Below are 17887 nucleotides of genomic sequence, written 5' to 3' on the forward strand. Positions count from 1 at the left end.
CCCTCCTCCACACTCTCTCTTTCCCGTTCCACTGCCCCAGAGCTGCCTCTCTCTGAGTCCCATTCAGAACATCCCAGCCATGCCAGCAGGTCTTGCCACAGGTGGCATCTGAGCATTGCTGGGCTGGTGTTCCTGGTCTCTCTACTGCCTCTGCTCTCTGAGAACCTCTGCCCAGGCTACTCCAGTCCCCTCTGTGTATAAAATACACCTTCAAAGGACTGCTCCATTTTGTTGCTCCTGGGGACCCTTGCTGTTTCTCTCTCTCTATCTATCTATCTCTCTCTTTCCCATCCCTGTGTGTGTTTGTGCGTGTATGTTTGTGTGTGGTATACTTTTGCCATGACTGTAGAACATAGCAGACATTAAATCTTATTGGTTTAATTTTCTTTCAGATAATAGTAGAGGCTTTGATTTTTTTTTTTAAAAAAAAGAACTATGGAAAAAGTGTTAAAGAAAAGTGGAACATTAATCAAGGGCTCTGATGAAAGGAATGAAAGTGTTTCCCTGAGAGCCCAGCATGCGCAGCAGCTGTGTGTGGATATTTAAATGACATTTTTCATATGTTGCTGTAAAAAAAAAATCTCTTTGAGTCGATTCTGGAAATATATTCCAATTTGTTACAATGCCAGTGGTTTTAAAATTATTTAGAAATAAAATGTGTTTATGATTTCGGCTGTACTCTGTGTATTTGTCGGCTTCGGGCCTCTTTTCTGGGAGCAGAGCCTCACTGATTTCTCAGAAACGCAGGCTTGTCGGACAGGAGCCATGAGACTGGGGGCTCCAGCGATATAGGCTGTGTTCTGTTCTCTGTGTGGCTGTTGGCTTGGCACATCCTTCTGCCCTAGAAGTTTCAGCAGATACAGAGCACACACAGGTGAGAAGGAAAAGTGACAGGGGTGGAACTGTGTATTAAGAAAGTTTGGGGTTTTGTTCTGTTTTGAGAGAGAAAAGTGATTTGCTTGTAGTCTTAACTCTATGTGTAGACCAGGCTAACCCCAAACTTGGAGTGAGCCTCCCACATCTGCCTTGTGAGTGCTAGGGTAGCAGGTGTGTTCCACCATGCCTGGGGGGGGGGCTTTATTAAGAGATGTAATTTTTGTTGTAAATGACAGTGGAATGCAGATAGGAGAGAACAAATTTCAGAGGCAGGAACCCCTTCCCGTCTCCCCAATGTGAGACCAACTATTCTACCTGGGCCTCAAAGACCTGAGTTTCAGCTCACATTCAGAGACAGCTGGACCGGGACCTCCCCACATTGTGCCATGGTGCCATCTTCCCGGGGGATCCCTTTCATAGCCCCCCTAGAGCTTTCTAAGCTCCTCCCCTCTGAAAGGCTGTCTTTTTTCTCCCTCTTGCCCCAGCCACCTTTGGGAATGTTGGTCAGACAAGTGGCAGGGAGAGGAGACACCCCAGAGGCCAGCGGGCACGGTGCATCCTGAGATTCTCCATCCCTGGGTTTTCTGACCACAGGGGCCGCCAGGCAGCAGAGCGGAGGCACTTTGATAGGGTGCCATACAGCAGGGGCCATTGCAGAACTCCCTCCCTCAGGCTCAGGAAGACAAATGTTTGGTCTGCATGCCCCCAAGGTTCCCTAGACAGGCCCTAGGCCCTGCTAGTTGGTCTTGTCCCCGCTGACCAGTTGGGGGCACACTCTCCTCAGTTTTCTATCTCTGCTGGGCTTGTCATTTGGACCTGGAGGAAAGGATTGGGTACTATGTCCCCACCTCTCCCTAAGGGGTCCCTCGAAGGTTGCACTGGGTCATACCACTTTGACACCGTCTGTCCAGGCATTTTTCAGACTCTTGAACCCCTCCACACCCTTCCCTGCTCAAGAGAAGATGTTTCTGAGGAGAATGTTGTCTGGAGGAGGGGAGACACCTATCCAGATGGAGACAGAAGTATTCCCACCCACACAGGCGTCTGCCCCTTCGCTTCTAATCTCACTCTCTCCTTATCCCACACGCTCAGGTCTATTCACCTGTTCTCTACCAAGAACCCAACCTCGGAGTCTCTGTCCCAGGAAGAATCTTCGTTTAGACCCAGCTAAAACTTTCTTTTCTGTGCTCCCAGCCCTGGGAAACTTCCCAGCTGAAACCATGTCAGAGGGTCTCCAGGGTGTTTTTGTCCAGTCATGGCTCCTGTTCTGTGGGTTCGTTGTTAAGGGGCGGGAGCAATGGAGGCAATGCTGGGAGCCGGTGGGACTCAGAGAAGATTCGGCTCGCACCTGTGGAGAAAAAGCCTATGGTAGTTCTAACTGGTGGGTTGGATTCAGGGGACAGGCCAGTGTCATTCTCTTGTCTGAGATGATTTCAGTGAGCTATGAGAGGAAACTGTTGGGGTTCCCCAGGAAGAGTTTCATCATCCCAAAGACAGAGTCTGTGGAGACACGGGGAGGGAAAGCCCTGGGGACAGCCATGCCTCTGTGAGATGTGAAGGAATCTACAGCTTCTTAGAAGGAGGACTAAGAACTTCTCTGGAGTATGGAGTGGAGCCCTGACAAGCTTCGGAGAATACAGGTGATGAGTTCCTTATTTAATGGGTTAGAGGTGAGACGTCCCACGGTGCTCACTAGGGATGGGCAGGTGGGAGCAGGACGTAACCAACTAGAGAAATTTTGAGCCGTAAGAGTTTTCCTGAGAAAGTGGTCAAAGATGGGTGACCTGCAATGTTTTCATTCCCAATTGGGCTCAAGTAAGTTTAAAGGCACGAAAGTTGCTACTGGGGTGATAGGCATGGGCCCAACACAGATCTTCACCTAGAGGTTAAGTCCAAATGCCTGATGAGGGGCCTGCGGTCATGGTCTCAGGTCTGTACCGGGAAGACGAGACAGTGTGTGGCCTGCCTCGTATCAGCAAAGTCTCTTTACTTTTTTCCAAAGAGAAGTATGTTTTTCATTGTGAAAACCCCTTCGTGAGATTGCTCACAGGCATTTTTCTATCTCCCAATCAAGGTGTAATTCCGGTTTTCACTTTTATGAGCACACAGTGCTGTAACTTCCTCTGGCTGAGTGGAGACAGTGGGAGACAGTGGCCTCTGGTGGGAGCTGGCTCCGGGAAGTAGTAGGGATGATGGGGTGCTATGTAAAAGTGGGGGCTGGTAAGATGCACAAAAAAGGAACCTAGAAGACAGGCCGACTGACAGTGTCATGACTGGCCTGAATTACCTGTAGAGCTAGCTAGCATGTCACACATTTCCAGTCCTAGCCTGAGCCTCATGGGGAAGTCAAAACCCTGGCAACTGAGGACCACGGTTTGTTGCTTGTCTCATGCCAGCCAAGTCAGAGAGAGGGGCAGAGCCCAGGCGCTAGGACTGGTTTGAATGCCTAGCACAGGACTAGGGATGTAGCTCTCTTAAGAGTTTGCTTAACATGCACAAAGGCCTGGGTTTGATCCCTAGTCCACATAAACCCAATTTAATAATTCAGGCTTGTAGCCTCTGCACTTGAGAACTGGAGGTAGGAGGGTCAGAAATTCAAAGTCATTCTCAGCTGCATAATAAGTTCAAGGCCAATCTGGGGTACACAAGACCTTGTCTGGAAAAATACAGTGTTTAGAGCTGAGTACCCTTTTTGATCTCTATGATCACTGTACCCATGTATACAAATACACGTAATTTAAAATAAATCTTAAAATGGTGTTTATCACATTTCAAAATTACTTATTAGCATTTTATTTCTTGCTGACTTACTTTTAAATTTGCCTGTTTTGTAGGCAGACAGCATTTGTTTTACAAGTGGTCCTTACATATTAAGACTATTAACACATTAGCCTGGGGTTTACGAGACCATATCTCAAATAAATAAATAACCCCTAGTACACTTGGGAATTTTTTGGACCTTTCTCTGAGCACTAATGAGAAAAAAGATAGATAGATAGATAGATAGATAGATGATAGATAAATAGATAGATAGATAGATGAATAGATATAGATGATAGATAGATAGATAGATAGATAGATAGATAGATAGATAGATAGATAGATGATAGATAGATAGTGATAGATAGATGGATGGATGGATAGATAGATAGATAGATAGATAGATAGATAGATAGATAGATAGATAGATAGATATTGAGTGCAATAGGGGCTAGGTCTTGGGCCCTGATCCTCCATAACTCTTGGAGAGTAAATATTTCACCAAACTAGCTCTCAATAGCAAGATAAACTATCTTAGTCACTCTCCCGCTCCCCCTTGCTGTAAAGACGCAGTTACTTAGCTCCCTGATGCCATTGTCTTTCTATCAACACAGCCTTTATGGTGGATTTTTTTTTAATGGTTAATCTGTTGGTTTACCTAGAATACAGAGCAGAGGAAGGCCTTAGTGGGAGAGCTTCATTTCAAAGGTGGAAGCCCACATCTTCCAGTGCAGACAAAGCTGCAGTGTGGCAAATGAGAATTGGAAAAAATACCCAACGATATGTCATTGGTCTGGGTGTGACTTCCTGCTAAGAAACATGGCTGAGCATCTGTCAGTCAGGCAGGGCATCTCAGGATAAGTTGGAGTGAAACAAGCTGTGCCTGGCCTAGTACACAGGGAGGGAAGGAGGGCTTTTCGTGTAAGCATCTCTTCCATCAGGGGTGAGGTCTTCCCTGGCTCTTGAGTACATGTTGACTGTGTGATTCATTTGAGACAATGGACATTAGCAAACCTGGTGCCGGGAAATGTAAAGAGATGACTTCCCTGCATTGGCCCTTTTGCTAAGCTTAGAATCCTGACACCTATGTGTATGAGCTTGAGCTAGCCTCTTGTAGGACATGATCCTATGACTTTAGGAAGGAAACCCAGGGTGCCCATCAGACAAGAGTGAGGATAGCTTTTTTCCCCCTCTCAGTTGTTGCCAGCCCTGTCAGCTGACTATAGACATAGGACTAACCCCTGTGCAAATGAACTGAGCCAACCCAGATCAGAACCTGCCCAGCTGACTTAAGAACTACTTGGTGATAATTCTTGAATCGTTTAGTCTTAGGGTTGTTTGTTGCGCACAAAAATCAACTAATTCAACTTAATAACCTATTGTGTGTACTTGGTAAGGACCTTCAGAACTGATCTGAATCTCACAGACTAGTACGGAGAAAGTAACCAAAGAAAGTAGCTAACTTTCAGTGCAGCTAGGTAGCAGTCAGGGGAACTGATGAAGATGGATGGTAGGAGATACAGATTTTAGTAATGGTACAGATGATAGGTGATGGCAGTAAGTAATGGTACCCGAGTAAGGAAGGAGCTCTTGACTGTTCATGGTAACACTAAGGGTGTGGATGGAGGTTGATGGCGATAGAGGGGATGGCAGCAGTGATACATATGGTTTTGGTAGCAATGGTAACGACTACCAGTGATGGCAGTCACGATCATGGTAGAAACAATGGTGACAGTGATAAATATGGCAGTGGTGATGAGAAAGGTGACATTTATTGGTTGGCGATGACAATGATAGTGAGCTCGTTTCAGGATGTATGTGCTGCCTGAGACCTAACCTAGGAAGACAGTAGTGATGGTGGCAATAATCACAGTGGTCAGAATGCTGAAGGCAGCAGTGCTAATGGTAATTAATGGTTATGTTAGCCTACAGATGTGCCGGTCACTCGCCATCTTCTCATGTAACAGGACTCCAGCCTGGCTCCTATGCAGCAAAGCTTTCCTACGTATGCATGGCTTTCTTGCAGGGTTAAGACGGAACCTTGTGTGTGCTGCTAGACAAGCGCTCCACTGCTTAGCATGCCCGCTCTCTGCATGTTGCTCTCCGTGTTCCCAGTCTAATACCTTTTAAAGCAAAACCTGAGGAACTAAACTCAGGATAAAAGAGGCTATGCAATCAGCATGTCTTCCCTCTGTGAAGGAAGACTGAGGAAAAAAAGCCCCTGGGGCATGAAGAATGATTGGCCTGACGGTGGGGATGGGGGACATTGGCCTGACGGTGGAGGGAGGAGGGGGACACAGCTTACTTCCTTAAATCAGAAGCCTAGGTCTCTAGGAGCTCTGAGACCTGCTCCCACTGTCCTGGAGACAGCCTCATAAGAGGGAGAATGATACAGGCTGGAAGGAAGTCTCTAACCCCAGATGATCAGGGTGGCCACCAGGGCCATACGTGAGGAAAGCCTCCAGGGGTCTGCGGCTCAGTCTGGACGGGCTTGGCGCCTCTATCACATCTGCCAACAGAGGTGGGAAGAGCCCACTGTGTCTTGGCAAGGCCCTGGCCACTCTCAGAGTGTGAACCGGCGGGCAAGGAGAGAGTGAAAAAAGATGCCGATGACAGGCTGCTGGCGTGAGGGCCAGTGTGATCCACAGAGCCATGTGGAGGTCAGACATGGTGAGGACAGGGGAGGCCAGAACTGTCCAGCTGCACTGCAGCTGTTTTCAGTGACCGGTCATCCAGACCTGGCTGAGATCTGGGGCTGCTGTGGTTTTATCACCCAGAGCTGGCCCTTCTGCGGATGGGCTGGATGTGGTCTGTGCTGCCCTGCTCATCTCCAAGACTGCTCTGTGAGTGAAGCTCGTGTGGCCCAATGAAGGGCTGGGAAAGTTCCCCCAGAAGGCCCTTCCTGAAATGTGACCCTTGAACCTAGGACAGGTCTCAGGGCCAGTGGGGAGAGAGTAGAGGAGGAGACCATAGGTGGTTCTGTGGATAAGATCACCAGTCTAAGCATGAGGACTGAGTTCAAATCTCAGCACCCATGTTTTTTGGTTTTGTTTGTTTGTTTTTTCCTAAATCTTGGAGTGGTCACAAGGCTTGTAACCCCAGTGATGTGGGAGGTGGAGGCTGGAGGGTGGCTGGGGCCCTGCTGTAGCCAGATTAAGGTTTTGATCAAAGTATAGCCTGTAAAAAGGTACCTACTTGGGGGTGGGTGGTGGTGGAGTAAGCTACAGCTGCTTATCAAGGGCTGTTCCCGCTGTGACTGCATCCTTCCAGACAAGGGGGCATTTTTTTCTTATCCCACAAAAAGACTGTCTTGGCTAGTAGGAGCTTGGGTTTAACTGCCATTGGGGGTGCTTTCATTGCTCTAACCATCCTGGTCTTGGCAGAAATGAAGAGATTCTGAAGAATCTCCTCAGCTCCAGAGTAGAAATGGGTTGGGGCAGGTGGTGGTTTGAGCAAGAAGGGCTGATTGGAGGGACTGCAGGGCTCACAGAGGAACTGTAGGGTGCATAGAGGAGCTGTAGGGCTCACAGAGAGTCTGTAGGGTGCACAGAGGGAGTATAGGGTACACAGAGGGACTGTAGGGTGTACAGAGGGAGTGTAGGGTGCACAGAGGGACTGTAGGGTGCACAGAGGGAGTGTAGGGTGCACAGAGGGACTGTAGGGTGCACAGAGGGACTGTAGGGTGCACAGAGGGACTGTAGGGTGCATGGAGGGAAGAACGGGCACCCCCTGGAATTCCATCAAAGACAAAGGGGTTTCCATTCTACCAAACAGATTCTGCACTCCACCCATACTTGCTAGGCCAGTTTTTTTCTTGCCTAGACTGCATCTTGGGCTGGAATTTTGATTCTACTTCATCTTCATAAGATTTAAAAAAAAAAAAAAGGAAGAAAGCCAGGTGTGGTGGTACATTGTAATTCCTGCACTCAGGAAGATCATGAATTCAAGCTCTGTCTGGGCTCTAGAGCAAGGCCTGAGATGAAGAAGAGAAAGAAAGGGAAAGGGAAGGAGAGAAGAGAGAGGCACGCAACTGTGTGTACACACGCGCGCGCACACACACACACACACGGAGGGAGGGAGGGAGAGAGAGAGAGGAGAGAGAGAGAGAGAGAGAGAGAGAGAGAGAGAGAGAGAGAGAGGTATTGCCAAGGCAACTGGTACTAAAGGGGCATGGCTGACACTGAGACCCACATTTCAGGGCTCAGGGCCAGGGAACCCTTTTTGGCTGTTGAGATTCTGAATTTGTGAATTCTGGAGACCTAGGATGACTTAGAAAGGGATTCCTAACGGCCCAAGACATGTGTCTCACAGCACACACTGGGCAGCAGGCTAGAGAGCCAGCCTTGCAATCATGGTGAGGGGACAAGTTCAGTCCAGTGAAGACCAGAGTTAGGGGTCCTTCTGTGCTCAGTACAGGGAAGTCCAAAGCCAGGACTGGGGACTGTGGGAGTGTGGCCTGTCTCTGACCTGAGTGTGTTCTTAGTATGGACTTGGTTCCTGATACTGTTTGTTCATGAGTGAACCCTTCAAGTGAGAGAGGACACAGTTGGAGTCCCAAATCTCACAAAACTCTTCTCACCATCATCAGGGAAGAAAAGCAACTAGACAGGAAGGAACCCCGATGTGGTGGGCACGAGTTCCTGGACAGGAAGACACTTCTCTGGAGATGCGTCGGTTGTGGGCTGTTCGAGCTCCATAAAAGCATGAAGTGGCCTTGAAAGGAGGAAGGAGAAGGAACACGGAGATTTGGGCCAAGAGTCTTTTGAACAAATGGAAGTCACAGGTCAGATAAGGAGTGAAAGTCCAGAAGGGGTGGGGAGAAGGGACCTGGCTGTTCCTGGGAGACCAGACCACCTTGGTAGCCTCTGTATCTCTCCTTCAGAGTTCTTTGTGGAGCGAGGTGAGGAACACAAGGGCACAGGCTCCCCAGGGTCGGGAACACATGGATAAGAAATGCCTTCTCCTGTGTTCTGAGTGGTGAAGGCAAAAAGTATACTCGGATTCGCACTGTCTGGAAAGCTAGCAAGAAGAAGGTGCTGGGGAGTGGAGAGGCTGTTGGCAGGTGCTAGAGAAACCAACTCTCTTGCCAGTGTTTATTGGGTTTCAGAAGCTGGTCCATCCAGGTATCCCTTAACAATGACGACCTCTATAAGGAGGTGACCCCTGGGCATCCTTCACTCGGTGTGGAACGAGGAACCACTATCTGGAGTCCAGTGAGAACCATGTGACTGTTAAACCTGTACCCTGCAAGCTGGGGCCATTCCCCAAGGCTGCAATAAATAGTGGGTGCCCAGGAAGAGAGACAGAGACTCGAAGACTCACTCAGGCAAGTGGGACAGGGAGCTGTATGAATCGGCCCTGACAAAATAAAGCAGTCCATGGTATGAGAAACTGTTGTTTGGGGTCTTTTTGGAAAGACAGTGACTCTGTAAACTGGCGAGTGACAAAGGAGAGAGACTTCAGGTGTCTGGCCATGGTGTCTTCCCTAGCTGTTTCCTACCCATCCATAGGCACCTTTTTCCTCTATTCCTTTTATGATGGGCTTAGTCTTTGCACATTTATACAAGCATTCATTCATTCACGAATTCATCCATCTGTGTGTTCACTGATATTTCCATTCATTTATGTGTTATCCTTGATTTGATGCATTCGCTTAGTCCTGTATTCATACGTACATTCGGTTATTCATAGTCAGATGTTGAGTCATACATTCAATCACTCATGTATCCATCTGTGCATTATTCAGTCATGCAGTCATTAAGGCATTCACTCATTTATGTACATATTAATCCATTTATGAATGAGTTAATTAATATATCTATTCATGGATTCATTCTTTTATTTATTTAATAAATATGCTTATTTGTGGCAAAACATGAGTGAAGAGACTTGGAATAGGTTAGTGAACAAGATGCATTCAGACCCCTGCCCACAGGGGCTCATATAGAGTCTGGACAATTCGATAGAGGATAGGCAGGAGGCAACCAGGAGTCTGGGAGCAGGGTGAGGGCTCTGGCCATTGAGCTGGGGCCTGGGTTACAGATACTTCTCCTCTAGGAAGCCTGGGCATTGAATGAATGCAAGAGAATCTCTAGGCAGAAAACAAGCTTGGTGGATACTGAGTCCTAGGCTCAAAACAGAGTCAGTTAGCAAACTGTGGGCACATGGCCCAGGCTGCGGAAGGAGGGACCTGGCATGTTGTTGTCAGCTTTCTATTACAAATACCAGAGATAATCACCTTGTAAAGAGAAATGGTTTGCTTTGGATCACAGTTTCAAAAGTTCTCCTCTGTGATTAGTTGGCCCAGTGGATTTTTGGCTATTGCTTTCCAGCTACTACAAGGCAGCACATCGTGGCGGGAGCACATGGAAGAGCAAATCTGTTCACGCCAGGGCTGTGAGGGGAGAGCGATCAGTAAGAAAAATGACCATGATTCCACAGTCCCCTTGAAGGTACACCCCTGTGACCCTGTACTAGGTCCTACCCCTAGCCACAGTCCATTAGAAAGCTCACCTCTGGTGACTCCATAGTAAGTTCTACCCCTGAACACCGTCCATCTCCTCATGGTACAATCCTCAGCATCCAGGTGTCAGCACATGGGTATTTGGGGAGTACTCAGGTTGCAAGTCACAACACCCCTGCTTCCTCTTGTTCCCTGTGCTGGGAGAACAGAGGGATTGGGGCTAAGGAGCTGTGTTCAGAGCAGAGGGGTGACTGTGTGGCCTGAGAGCACCCCAGGACTCCCTTCCTCACAGGGAGAGGCAGAGAGGAAGTGAATCTCAGACTAGTGAAGACATTGCCTTTCTGTGTGTTTCCTGGGAGTCCTTCATCCTAGAGTGCTCCTACCTGCTTTATTTTGCTTCCTGGGTGTCCTGGCAACTACAGTTTCATATTTCTCCCCACAGCACCCGAAAAGTGGTGTGTGTGGGGGGAGAACTGGGTTTGCTTTCTTCGCCTCCCAATGAGCACAAAGAATCTATGGCCAGTGAGACAGAACCCAGTGTTAGAGAGACAGCTGTCAATGGCTCTGCATGCTGGTTAGGCTGAGTCAGTCAGTTCCATCACACTGCAGAGACCCAGAATGGGATCAGGGAGGAAGAACATCGCAGACTTAGCCTCAAATGGGCATGGAGAAGAGGAGGAGCTGGTGGTTCGATTTCTGTGGTCTCGGGGTCATGGCTGTGATTGAAAGGATGTTAGATGTGGAAGAGGAGGTGGAATACATAAGACCCACATCTCCCTCCTGTTCTCTCTTGGCTCCTGGGGGCTGTGGGAAGCTGAGAAAATTCAGGAGACAGAACTGACTGGTGGCCCCAGCCTCAGCAGACAGGTATGGAAAATGTCCTAAGTTCTTAGTACACATGCTAGGCTTCTATGGCCAGTTCGGACTGATCGGAGTCCTGTGGTGTCAGGGCATAGACTTGCTCAGGGCCACTTTGACCTCTCCAGTTCCATCACCCTCACGCTCTCTGTTCCTCATCCTAAGTCTCATCCTTCTCTTTAACACGTTGTCTCTCCCCTTGAGACCCGCTTTGCTGTGCGCCTCTCCTGTAGCCCTCTATTTTCTTCTTGACGAGCTCCCTGGGAAATCTGTGACCAGTGTGATGATTGCCACATACATTCTAGAGAACTGGACTCCAGAGATCCGCTGCTTGATTTCTTAATACCCGCATGACCCCTCTCTACCAACATCTGGGTGCAGCTCTTCCTGATGGCTCATTGTACTTCTTTGGGGACATGGGTGGAAGTAGATGCCCCCATCCTGGCCCCATTCCTCAGCAACCCCAAGGCTGTCTGAGGAGGACGGGTACAGGCAGACTCCTGGCTGACTTTGCTCCTTGTCACATTCCTGGCTGTGAAATGAACTTCCAAAGCCCTGGGGAGATGACATGAGTTTGTTTGTTTTTCTCTAGTCTCCACTTCAAGGGCAGCACTGGCAAAAACAACACTCTGATGAATTCCAGCTCTTCCCTCCTCTATCCTGAACAGGAGATCGACCTTCCTGTCTCTGAAGTGTCAGCTCAGGGAAGAAGAGTTGAAGGACTGTCTTCTTCCGGATGGCCGCTTGCTCGCACTGACCTTCTCTTCTGTGGGGTAAGTTACAGTGTCACCTGCTGCTAACAAGGCTCCCACATCATGCTCCTGGGAGAGGCAGGGAGACTACTGTTTAAAAATAAATGCAACAGGAAGGCAAGCCTCCACCCAGAAGAACGAACCCAACAGGCAAAGCTTTCTCGACATCCTTCCATACTGTGGCTAACAAGCCTTCCTGGAGTAACTCATATCCCTGTACAGGTGTGCTGTGTTGAGCCTTTAAAACCATGACATAAAAGGCTTCCCTCTTAGCTTGGAGATACGGCTCAGAGCATAGAGTGTTTTTGCCTATCATGTAAAAGGCCTTGAGTTCAGCCCCCAGCACCACACAAACTAGATATGGAGGTGCACACCTGCAATCCCAGCACCCGGGAGGTGAAGGCAGGAGGACAGGAAGCTCAGAGCCGTCCTTGGCTGCTGTTTGCTTAATAACAGATGCAGTGAGGAAGAGCTGTAGCCAAGGCCTAGAAGTCTCCTCTGTAGTTTTCAAAGATGGCTTCTTAGGACCAGGGACTGTAGAGACAGATGGCTGTTGCCACTATGGAATGGTACTTGTTAAAAACCCAGTGCACAGGCTGAGTGAACAGTTGAGGGCACCATAAATGCAACCTCTCTCTCCACAATCTAGCCAGGTCTGGGACTTCCATCATGTGTTTGGACCTGCTGTTGAGGCCTGCCTAGGTTCCAGAAGGGAAAGAAGTTAAATTGACCCCCACAGGCAGAACTGATCCTTACTTCCAGGAGCCTTGACCATAAACTACAGAGGAAACCAGAAGCCACGAAAATGACAAGGACATTTCAAATGATAGAGACGAAGCAGTGTTTGCAACCGTCTCTGAGAATCTCAGAGAATAAAGAAAGATGAGCCCCCCAGCTCAACATCCTGAAATGGAAGCTAATTTCAGAGAGAGAGAGAGAAAAAAAATCACCAAGTGCATTCGATTGTGTCTCAGACTTTGACCAGGACCCAGATGCTTACCTGGGGTTAAAACTGTCACACAAAGTTGAGTTGGGTTTCAGAGCTCCCTCAGGTATCTGCTTTGTGTTGGTCATGGTGGACAGTGTCTGGCTGGTCAGTTCTCACGAGACCATCTGCTTCTGTGGTTCTTCCGTTGTGAGCAGACAGGAGCACTTAGGTAGTGTCTACTAACCCCATCAATGAAACACAGCCCAGGTACTACAGCACCTCACTGCTGCGTAGCCACTGCTCATCTTGGGCCAGTACCACAGGACCTCCATGGAACTTACTGAACCTGCTGGAAGTTCACGGTGGACTGTGACGAGTAGGGCCAGGCGGGGTTGACCAGGACAGCCTTCTCAGGGTTTGCAAGGACAATGTGGAGCTTGGGCTGCAGAGAAGTGAAAAGTTGATCTTGCTTGTCAACTTGGTTTGCTTGAGAGTCACCTAGGAGATTATTGAAGCACATCTCTGGATGTGTCTGTGAGGGTCATAGAGGATGAACCAAAAGAGCTGGAGCCCAGTGATGGTTTCATGTATTCACATGAGAAAGATGGAAATAGAGGGTGTGGCCGGGCAGTGGAGCATTTGCCTCACATGCAAGAGGTCCTAAATTCAACCCCCAATTGCAGGACATTGGGGGTGGTGAAAGAAAGAAGAAAAATATGAATGGATTACTGGGAGGTAGCAGAGTGGAGGAAATTGGGGCCTAGCTAGATAGGGGAAATAGGTCCCTGGGACACATCCTTGAGGCTGAATTTTGGCCTGGTCCTTTCTTGCCATGGCTCTATTCTGCTTCCTGGCCTCCATTATGCAAGATGCTCTGCTCTACAGAACTGTGCCTTCATGGACTGAAACCTCTGAAACTGTGGGCCCAAACTGACCCTTCCTCCATTAACTTGCCCATTTGGGTCAGAAACTTTGTCACAATGCAGCAGAATCTGACTAACCCCGGTGTCATGGCGGGGAGCTGGTAGGAAGGAGCAGGCATTGGAATCAGTTTTCTCTGCCATTTTATTTAATCCTGGTCCTTGTGTTTCTTTCTTGATGTTCAGCGTCCAGAATATAATCCCCACCTGCTCAGTCAGTCCACTCATTTAGCATCTTCGTTTTTATAGTTACACTACTGAGTGCCAAGGGTGCAACATGAAGAAAAACCACTCTCACTTGCAGGAACTCTCAGCCCAATGTAGAACCTGGAAACCTAATAGAACTCTCCCACCACCTCCTGTGATGATGGGAGAGTCTGCCTGTGCCATCTAATGTGGAAAATGGCAGCCACATGTGGCTGTTAGGCACATGAAATGCAGCTAAAACAGCCAAAGACTCAAATTTATAATTTCATTAAATCATAAATAACTTTTGTTTAAATAGGCACATGTATCTAAATGAGAGCCTTAGTAGATAACTTTAGTTCAGTGGGAAAGATAAGTCACCAGGCCATTCCATGGGCAGGACAGTGTGGCCAGAGCCTCATCTGTGGTCTACTCAAAGAAATAAAGAGATAGTATATCAGGGTCTTCCTAGGAACTAGGAAATCTTCCTCTTCCCAACTGAGGGAACCTCTGAAAAGGACATGGTCAACGGTATGGGATATGGTGTGTAGGGTATAAATCTCAAACTAGTGATGCCTGCATTTTCACAGACTTCCTGCTGAGATCCCCTATAGGCTAACCAGAAGAGCTGGGCTTAAACAAGGGCAGGCAGATGTTCTCTGCCCAATGGCCTGGCTCTCTGCCCTCTTCGATCTCCAGGGGGTAGGTGATGACAGATGGGCTCATGACTCTCCCAAGATGAAGGGATCCAAAGAGCTGAGCTGACCCTGGGAATGATGACTGCACCCAGGGGAGAGGGTGCGGGGTATCTGGAGACCATCTGGAAAGCTGGGAAGCATTTAAGGGAAAAGGATTGACGTAGGGGGAAGAGGTTACCAGGAGCCAGTTCCTCAGTGGAGGCCAAGACTCCCTGGGTCACTCTTGTCCTCTTGCCCATATGGAGAACCAGGGGTGGAATTCCCACAGCTCTGTGGGGAAGCTGGAGAACAGTTATTGTGGGGTTGGGCCATTAAAGCATCATGATGGGGTCTTCTAGGGCCCTCCTATGTGAGAGACCTGCATGCTCATCTGGTAGGGTTCACATCATATTACCCCCATCAGACCTGGGTCCCTACCCATGGGTGCTGACCAACGTGTTGGAGAAGGAGTTTGCAGAAATGGAGATTTAATGTCTGCATGTCTGAAGTAGAATTCTCAATCTGATCTCTAACAGTTACCCTCCCCTAATAGAAGCTGGATTCTCTCCCTTTCCTTCTTCCTCACAGTGTCTTCATCATGGACAATTTTGATGATTCTCCCTCTAAAATTTATTTTACTACTTTTCCTGACACAATTCTGGCCCATGTTTCTACAATTTCTCATCCATGATTTTTTCTTTGATCATCCTATTTTCTAGGCTTTGGTCTTCACAAAAGCCAAAACAGTTATTTTTTTAAGATCCAGTTGTTTGCTCATTTGTCTTCAATATTTTCAATGCCTCCACATTTTGCTCAGGATTATAACCTCTCTCTTTGGCATGACTCAAGAGGAGTCACACAAGTAGCTTCCAGCCCATCTTCACAGTCATTTCTCAAGTGTCATCTCCAGTGTTGCTGCTACACAGACCTTCCAGTTCCTCAGACAAGCCAAGGCCTTCCCATGTTGCAGCCTCCCTCTTGTTTTCTTGATGTGGCTTCTTCTCATCCTTGACCCCTCCATGGCTCATAGCTGAACCTTTTTTTCTCTTCTTCCATATACCTCCCCTTTTGAGTAAACATTTTCTTGTTGCTTGTCTGTCTCTTTCACTATACTCTAAACTTGATCAAAGAAGGGGCCATACCATGGTACACCCAAAAGTTGCTTGATGTCTTGAACACAAAAGGAACCAGATAAATATCCATTCAAATATGATAAAGTCAGGAGGTAGATCAGTGGGTGAAGATGCTTGCCACCAAGCCAGATGATCTTTTGATCCCTGAGATCCACATGGTGGAAAGAGACAACAGACTCCTAACAAATTGTCCTTTCCCACACACACACTAAGTTTAAAATGTAATAAAAATGTAAAAATGGGAATGATTGTTTTTCCCTTTCTCACTCTTGAAGGCCGGATCTGTTCCCTGTTAGGAGGAGGATGTGTCACCCTGAAGACCTCCAACGCTGGCTTCAGTTATTACTGGAACTAGCCTTGCTTTTTCCCACCCTCCCTTCACTATATTTAACATAAGTTGACTTTTTCTAAGATATCCAAGGAAGTATGGATTTGCAAAGAACCTCAACTTTATTCAGCTTTTTGTCCACAGTGCTATGTCTGAATCCAGGGCCAATAGTTGGTGGATACTGTGGTGTGAACAATCTTTTTTCATTTGGGGCTAGCTAGGATTTCCATAAACCTGGATAGCAGTAGTGGGCAAGGACCAAGCAGCTGATTTATGGGCAAGGCAATTCATTCTTCCTTTTTGAACTGTCATTCCAGATTACATGTAGTTCTTTTTCTGAGTGTTACAGACCAGTTCATGGTACAGTATGATATTGAGGCAAAGATAAGGCTGCATATATAACCTCAGAGCTTGTATAACTAAGGCCCTCTGAGTATCTCTTTTCTCTGTTGTGACCCTCTTTGTCCAGTTAGCAACACGGCTATCCTATCCTAGTGGAAGCCATGCGGTAGAGTGACTTTCCCAGATATCTGATTCTAAAATGGCTGGTTTCATTGCTCTGAATCCCTTGTGCAAGAAATAGCATCAATTTTTTCCAAAGTAGTAAATTATCACTAAAATTGGGAAATACTATTATAATAACTTTTAATCTAAGCTCTGAATAGCCTACACAATGCAATAGGAAGGGAAATTTTGAGTAGCTTATGTATGGGGAATAAGGGAACATAAGCACTATTGTTTTCAGATGATACTGTCATCTCCATATGACTGAATGACCATTGCCTCTTCAGTATCTCCTTCTCTTGGGTTAGCTCATAGACATTACTTGAGAATCTATTCCTTCACAGTCTTGACCCATGTGATCTAGATGACCTGTCTTCCTTAGCAATAAGAGTCATGTATATGACCCCAATCTAACCAATCAAAACCCTCCATACCTTTGTGCTGTCTGGTGAAAGCCATTAGTCAGAGAAGAAATCTAATGCATCCAAAGACAAATGTAAGATATAAAGAAAACTGATCTAAATACTTCTGGTGTTAGTATTTACACTAGATTTTCTATCTTGAGTGCAAGCATATTTTTTATTTTGCTTAGGAAGAGTTGCCCTTGAAAACCCAAAATCAAAACACTCCTAGCTGGTACATCTATCTAAAAAAAAATGAATAATAAAAAAGCAATTACAAATAGTATGAAAGGTGCCCTAAGGTGGCTAGATATAAGATAAATATATAACAGTTAACAGCTTTCTTATAGGTTACCAACAAATAGAAAACAAGTCATTTTTCACTAGTAATATCAATGAGGACCTTAAACTTCTTAATAAATACTACAAATTTGTTCAGGCACCACCAATCACCAAATGCCATAAACACCAACTGGAAAGGTAAAATCAAAATCATGACAATGCCAGTACTCTCCCAGGATTTCATCCAACCAGTATATTAGATGAAATGTAATCAGGTCCATATTTTTTGGGGGGCAGATTATTTGATTTGACATATTGCTTGTAAAGTGAAATGTATGGCTAAAATGAGATGGTAAATTAGATCATAAAATATGTTACTGACCCACTATATTTTCAGGTTCCAATATGAAGTTGAAAGGTATCTTTCAAGACATCTGTAATGGGCAATCTTGATTGTCAATCTGAAAGGGTCTAGAACTCCCACAGGCTTCTGGGCATGTCTGTGATAGTGTTTCTAGTTTAGGTTAACTAAAGCAGGAGGAACCATCTAAATGTGGGTACCACTGTTTCATGTTTTCATGTTTCCTAGGTTAAATTTGAAAAAGAGAGAAAGTGAGCTGAGCACCAACATTCATCACTCTCAGCTTCCTGCTGTGGACACAATGTGACCCACTGCCTCACACTCCTGCCACCAAGACTTCTCTGCTATGAAGGTCTATACACTCAGACTGTGAGACAACATACATGTTTTTATCAGTATGTTGCTTTTGTCAGGTATTTTGTCATGGCAATGTGGGAAGTAATGAATGCAGCATTTTG

Source organism: Chionomys nivalis, chromosome 1, assembly GCF_950005125.1.
Source record: "Chionomys nivalis chromosome 1, mChiNiv1.1, whole genome shotgun sequence".
Lineage (NCBI taxonomy): Eukaryota > Metazoa > Chordata > Mammalia > Rodentia > Cricetidae > Chionomys > Chionomys nivalis.